The sequence below is a fragment of the Acinonyx jubatus genome, chromosome B1 (genome assembly GCF_027475565.1).
Source record: "Acinonyx jubatus isolate Ajub_Pintada_27869175 chromosome B1, VMU_Ajub_asm_v1.0, whole genome shotgun sequence".
NCBI classification, from domain to species: Eukaryota; Metazoa; Chordata; class Mammalia; order Carnivora; family Felidae; genus Acinonyx; species Acinonyx jubatus.
This window is the reverse complement of record NC_069382.1, coordinates 116028501-116035513: the sequence shown is the minus strand read 5'-3', so window position 1 is coordinate 116035513 and position 7013 is coordinate 116028501. Positions and strand designations below refer to the sequence as shown.

General features: G+C 37.8%; 1 non-coding gene across 1 annotated transcript; it reads left to right on the top strand.

Annotated features, from left to right (window-relative positions):
• The first annotated feature begins 258 nt into the window (after positions 1-258).
• Positions 259-364, top strand: LOC113600937 (U6 spliceosomal RNA). Its single transcript, XR_003422051.1, has one exon. It is a non-coding gene; the product is annotated as a U6 spliceosomal RNA (small nuclear RNA).
• The last annotated feature ends 6649 nt before the right edge of the window (positions 365-7013 follow it).

The following is a 7013-nucleotide window of genomic DNA, read 5'->3' as shown; positions in this document are numbered from 1 at the left end:
GCAAAATCTGCCCTGTTTTTGTCTGTGCACACTGAACCTGTGGTGCCTTTGTGGTCTGTCTGAAAGTACATTTCCTTTCTACTACTTCTTCTCTTTCATATTCCCGGATGCTTCTTACTCCTTTTCTACATCCACAGCTCTGATCTTATTTATATTTTATGGAAATAGATACGACAGTTCCATGAGTGGCACATTCCAATTCATTTCATTATTGTATGTCTATTACATCCTTTACCCTGGGGGTCAAAGGAAAGGACAATGCTCACTTTGGAAATACATATACTAAAATTGGAATGGTACAGGGAAGATTAGCATATCCTGTGAGCATGTGCACACGTAAGTTTGTGACACATTTCATATTTTTCAAACAAGTGTATGAAAAGGTGTTCGACATCATTCTTCAAAGAATTGCAAATTATGGGGCGCCTGGGTGGCTCAGTTAGTTAAGTGTCCGACTTCAGCTCAGGTCATGATCTCATGGTTTGTGGGTTGGAGCCCGGTATCTGGCTCTGTGCCAATAGCTCAGAGCCTGGAGCCTGCTTTGGATTCTGTGTCTCCCTCTCTCTCTGCCCCTCCCCCACTCATGCTCTGTCTCTGTCTCTCAAAGATAAATAAACATTGTAAAAAATAAAAAAAAAAGAATTGCAAATTAAAGCAACAATAAGATTGTTCCCATTACACATACATTAAAATGACTAAAATCCAAAACATTGATAACATCAAATGCTGGCATGGATGTGGAGCAACAGAGAAAATACAACATTCATGCTGGTGGGAATGCAAAATGGTACAACTACTTTGGAAGACTGTTTAGCAGTTTCGAACAAAACTAAAGATATCCCTATCATACGACCCAGCAGTTGTGCTCCTTGGTGTTTACCCAAATGACTAGAAAACTTATGCCCACACAAAAATTTGCACATGAATGTTTATAATAGCTTTATTTATAATTGCCAGAACTTGGAAGCAACCAAGATGTCCTTCAGTAAGTGAAGGATAAATAAACTGTGGCCCATCCAGACAATGAAATATTATTCAGTACTAAAAAAAAAACTGTTAAACCTTGAAAAAACATGGGAAAACCTTAAAGACATGTTACAAAGTGAAGGAAGATAATCTGAAAGGCTGCAAACTGCATGATACTAACTATATGACATTCTGGAAAAGGCAAAACTATGGAGATGGTGAAAAAGATCAGTGGTTGCCAGAGTATAGGGGGAGGAAGGGATAAATATGTGGAACACGGAAGACATTTAGGGCAATGAAACTATTGTCTATGATACTATAATGTTTGATACATGTCATTATACATTAATCAAAACCCATAAGACATATAACACCAAGAGTGAAGTCTAAGGTAAACTATGGACTTTGAGTGATGATGTGTTACTATTGGTTTATTGATTGTAAGCAAATGTAACTCTCTGGTGGGGGATGCTGACAATGGGGTAGGCTGTGAGTGTGTGGGGGAAGGAGGTATATAGAAATACTGTACTTTCCACTCAGTGTGGCTGTTAAGATAAAATTGCTCTGAAAATAAAGTCTTTTCTTTTTTTAAGAAGGTACAAAGAAAGTACTTTTCTTAATTGGACTTCTTGAACCAGACACAATTTAGCGATGGTAACTTTAAATAATTGCTTTGTGAAAAGAACTCCCCAATTTCTCTAAATCAACAGAAGTCTGTGATCAAAATAGATGAACTATATTTTTAAAGAAATAATATATGTATTTATTATAACCAGACAGATGGCATGGACTGAATAGACATGTTATTGTCAAATTAACCTGTATATAATATAAAACATTTTTTATGGGGTGCCTGGGTGGCTCAGTCGGTCCAACTCTTGGTTCAGGTCATGATTTCATGGTTTTTGAGTTTGAGCCCTGTGTCAGGGCTCATGCTAACATGCAGAGCCTGCTTGGGATTCTGTCTCTCCCTCTCTCTCTACCCCTTTCCCACTCATGCTCTCCCTCTTTCAAAATAACTAAACTGAAAAAAAAACCCATAATTTTTAATAGTGTCACATGTAAACTATGCTTTAAATTGTCACAACCTACACTTAGAATGAGAAAAATCATTGTAAGTGAGTCATATTAAAAGATTATACATGATATCTACACTACAAAGGTCATTGGGAAATTTTAGCCAGGTTGACAATAATCTAGAGTAAAAATTTGGTGATCCATGGACAAAATTCAGCCTATTTCTTTATATTTTTAGTCCCTAAGTAATTTGTTCAGTGGATTTGAAATTCTTGACACGGAGCACATATATTTTCTAGCTCATCACTAACCATTTCACTCCCTATTTACCTCCTTCTAGCCTGCTTCACACATTAACAAATCACCTAGGTTTTGAAAACAAGCATTGCCACCATTTCCTCATCTAATCTATTTTGTGATAATGTTCAGAAATACTGAAAAGTCAGTATGTTCTAAATCTTTGGAAATAAAATTCAACTGAAAATAGAAGCAATTAAAATTTTTATGTGTGACTTCAGCAAAACCAATGGAGTGGGAAACTCCACAATCCTGTCCCTCCATAAAAGTAGTGAAGACTATGGTGACAGATGGTGACCACACTTATTGTAGTGAGAGTTGAATATCAAATCACTATACAGTGCACCTGAAACGAATATAACATTGTGTTCCATGAAAGGGAGGCATACGTAAAATAACCTACAAAGACCAAAAAAAGCCATAAGACCAAAGAGGAAGGCTGACAAGTTCAGCTTGACAAGAAATGATTTGTTAAGGGGACTTATGAACAGAAGTATGTCTGACAGGCCACAAGACAAGTAGACCTTTGCAACCCCACTTCCCATAGAACATTCTTTTATTGCCCTAGGGGCCTAGGGGTACTTGCTGGGGGACCACTTGAGAAGAAATGTTTGAGAATCATAATCGTATCTCCATAGCAGATCAAGGACGTTATGCCCCAATGGTGTGGTTAAACAAAAAGACATAATATTGGGGGGCAGCTGTGCTCAAGAAGGTTAACCAACTACTTTTAAAAAAGGAGTGAACGATCTGGCAAACTCTGTGAGAATCAACTTATCAGTCATAAAAATGATGTACTGATACGTCCTTCAAAGATCTTCCAAACAGGTCAAGAGAAAAATCACACTTCTTTGAGAATATGATCTGTTGTGCCCCCTTTGTCACTAGAGACCTATCCTGCGAAACTTGAGGTGTTGTATTCAAGATCATGGCAGGGCTGGGACATACAGTGTTGGGTCAGCACAAGTTAATGCACCACAAAGCTCCTTTACTGAGATTCAGGTCTTTTTCTCTTGATTAGTATTCCCCTGACAGTGTGAACTTCTATTAGTTTCCACAAAAACCCTACACATTGTGAAGTTACATTTATTTTAAATGTCCAAAATAGGCAATTCACAGAGACAGAAAGCAGATGAGTGGTTGCCAGGGCATAGGGGGAAGGGACGATGGTAACGACTGCTTACTGGTACAAGGTTTCTGTTTGCAGTCATGAAAGTGTTCTGGAATTAGATACTGGTGATGCTTGCATAACACTGTGAATGTCCTAAAGGCCACTGGATTGTACACTTGAAGGTGATTAAAAAGACCATTTTTGTTATGTAAATTTCATTCAATAAAGAATGTGCCTTTTCTAATCTTGCCAAATATAACTGCTACACTCTTTTCTCCAGCAATTATATATCATTTGTTCTTCTGTGCTTAGCTTAAACTACATTTCAATGTAGACTGTTCTCTATTCATTTATTTCATTATCTAGACAAATATTTATAAAATATCTAATATTTCACAGGTGTTGTTCTTTTCATTGGGTCTACAGCAGTGACATAACAGATTGAGTCTTCTCTTTATGGAGCTTGACTCCTGATAGAAGAGAGTCAAAAAAAGTCATCAAAAATTAAATAAAGTGTTCAAGTTACATTTTATTCTCCCTTCTTCATACAAAAGAATTTTTCTTATTCTTTCTCTCTCCTTTGTACACCCACCAATGCACGAACATAAACTCACAGATACACACATACACACGCACACACACACACACACACAAGCATACATGTATGTACTCATAGACTTTGAGACAGATACCACATATTCTCATTGATGGGCCTCAGAAAAATAATGATATCTAAGGACACAATCTCTGCTACTTTATGCCATGGATAATTTCCTTCTCAGTGACTTATTTTCCCTTGAGATTCTTTGCAGTGTGCTGCTTCTTGGAAAAAACAAACATTTTTGAATGAATGAGAGACAGAACAGGGGCATATGAATTGTGAAGGACACTGGGTAGACTATTTTCTGTGATTGGTTTCAACTTTGAAAGTGTAAACCATAATTTGTAAAGTCACAAGAATATTCTTTCTATGAAATTTTAATATTATAATTCCCTCCAATTTATGCCTTGTTCTTAAAGGGATAAGCTTTAAGCTCTTTGTCACTTGTGGAAATATGAACCCGAACTTCCACACTAACAAAATCAATAAATATTTAATTCCTCAGCAGTGCAAAGTGTTATAATGCTAAGTTCAATAATTTATCTTGTTCTTTACTTTTTGGGTTTTGTGAAATTAATTAATTCTTTGGAGCCCAGAGATAGATTACATAATGAGACATGTTAGAAATATTGAGAAATTACTGCAAAAAATCTCACAATTGTTGCCGACTTACAGGAAAAAGTTATCCCCAACTTTGCCGATACTGTGTTCTTCTGCAGCAGACTGGTAGGGTGTTAACCCCCAGCCAGGAGAGGGCTGTTGGCAGCAGTAAGGAAAACTGGTGATGTAAAGTGTCAAGAAACTTGTTTCCTTCCTCACCTACCTCTCCAATAAGACATGATACCCGCAAGATAAGAAGTGTCTGCCATGTCTAACTTAGAGTCACCTAGCTTGGTTGAGCAGAATGACTATGATGCTCCCCCTGCTCCTCTATCAGAGGAGAACCAGTCTTATGTACCAAACTCACTCTTCTTAAGGGTTAGGACCAAGGGTGTTCAATCATTTACCACTTTTTAAGCAAAGATAATAGACTCATAAACAAACCAGAAAACAATGCATAAATAAGAACTAACGAGCCCTCTTTTAAAAATTTTTTTAATGTTTATTTATTTTTGAGACAGAGACAGAGCATGAGTGGGGGAGGGGCAGACAGAGAGGGAGACACAGAATCCAAAGCAGGCTCCAGGCTCTAAGCTGTCAGCACAGAGCCCAACGTGAGGCTCGAAACCACGAACCATGAGATCATGACCTGAGCCAAAATCAGACGCTTAACCGACTGAGCCACCCAGGCGCCCCTAATGAGCCCTCTTAAGTCCAAATTTATTTCTGTCTCTTCCCCAAGTCTCCCTTTGATCTCCATTCCCATGCTCATCCTACTGATATTTTAAAATTATTTTTAGAATATAATGTTAATGTCCATAAATTCTATCATTCCTGGTAAAAGACATGTTACAATCTGTTGACTGTTTTCTTTTTACCCCTCCCACAAAAAATGAGAAATTGGTATCATATGAATAAATAGATGCCAGCATATTTTTTAAATGCTAGAATTACTGATTTTACAAATCAGTTAGGTGAAAACATTACTTAGAAAATAAGATAGATAGAGTGATACTTGTCTTCATGCAATTCTCAGTTGATTGTCTCCTTTTCCACTAGAAGGTTCATTCTTCCTAATCAAGTGCAGTGATTGCTTACTGCAGTTCAGAGTTGAGAAAATCAATTTTTCTAACAAGAGGGGCACTGAATGATTTAAAAATACAGTCAACCAATGGAACATTTTTCCTTTTACTTACCTGAAAAAGCAGCTGAAGAATCATTTGGTTGTTCCTCAAAGCACCAAATAAGTCAACATGTTCTATGGGGGAACAGAAGTAAATTTCGTGATTGAAACATCCAAACATTTTCTCATCCAGTAAAAGGAGCTGAGGATTGGTTGTTGTATTTGCTTTCTAGAGCTGTCTTAACAAACTACGACAAACTGGGTGATGTAAAACATTGGAAGTTTATTCTGTGACCGTTCTGGAAGCTTGAGTTTGAAATCAAGGTGCCATCAAGCTGTTATTCCCTCTGAAGGCTCTAGGGAAGAATTCTTCCTTACTTTTTCCAAGCTTCTGGTCGTATCTGGCAATGTTTGGTGTTCCTTGGCTTGTAGCTACACCACTTTACTCTCTACCTCTGTCTTTACATGGTCTTCTTCCCTTGTGACTCTGTGTATTCATCTCCTCTTCTTATAAGGTCACCAGTCATTGGAGTTAGGGTCCACACTAATTCAGTATGGCCTGAGCTTAACTTATTACATTGGCAAAGACCTTATTTTATTTTATTTTATTATTTTATTTTAATATATGAAATTTATTGTCAGATTGGTTTCCATACAACACCCAGTACTCATCCCAAAAGGTGCCCTCCTCAACACCTATCACCCAACCTCCCCTCCCTCCCACCCCCATCAGCCCTCAGTTTGTTCTCAGTTTTTAAGAGTCTCTTATGCTTTGGCTCTCTCCCACACTAACCTCTTTTTTTTTCTTCCCCTCCCCCATGGGTTTCTGTTAAGTTTCTCAGGATCCACATAAGAGTGAACACATATGGTATCTGTCTTTCTCTGTATGGCTTATTTCACTTAGCATAACTCTCCAGTTCCATCCACGTTGCTACAAAGGGCCATATTTCATTCTTTCTCATTGCCACATAGTACTCCATTGTGTATATAAACCACAATTTCTTTATCCATTCATCAGTAGATGGACATTTAGGCTCTTTCCATAATTTGGCTATGGTTGAGAGTGCTGCTATAAACATTGGGGTACAAGTGCCCCTATGCATCAGTACTCCTGTATCCCTTGGGTAAATTCCTAGCAGTGCTATTGCTGGGTCATAGGGTAGGTCTATTTTTAATTTTTTGAGGAACCTCCACACTGTTTTCCAGAGTGGCTGCACCAGTTTGCATTCCCACCAACAGTGCAAGAGGGTTCCTTTTCTCCACATCCTCTCCAGCATCTATAGTCTCCTGATTTGTTC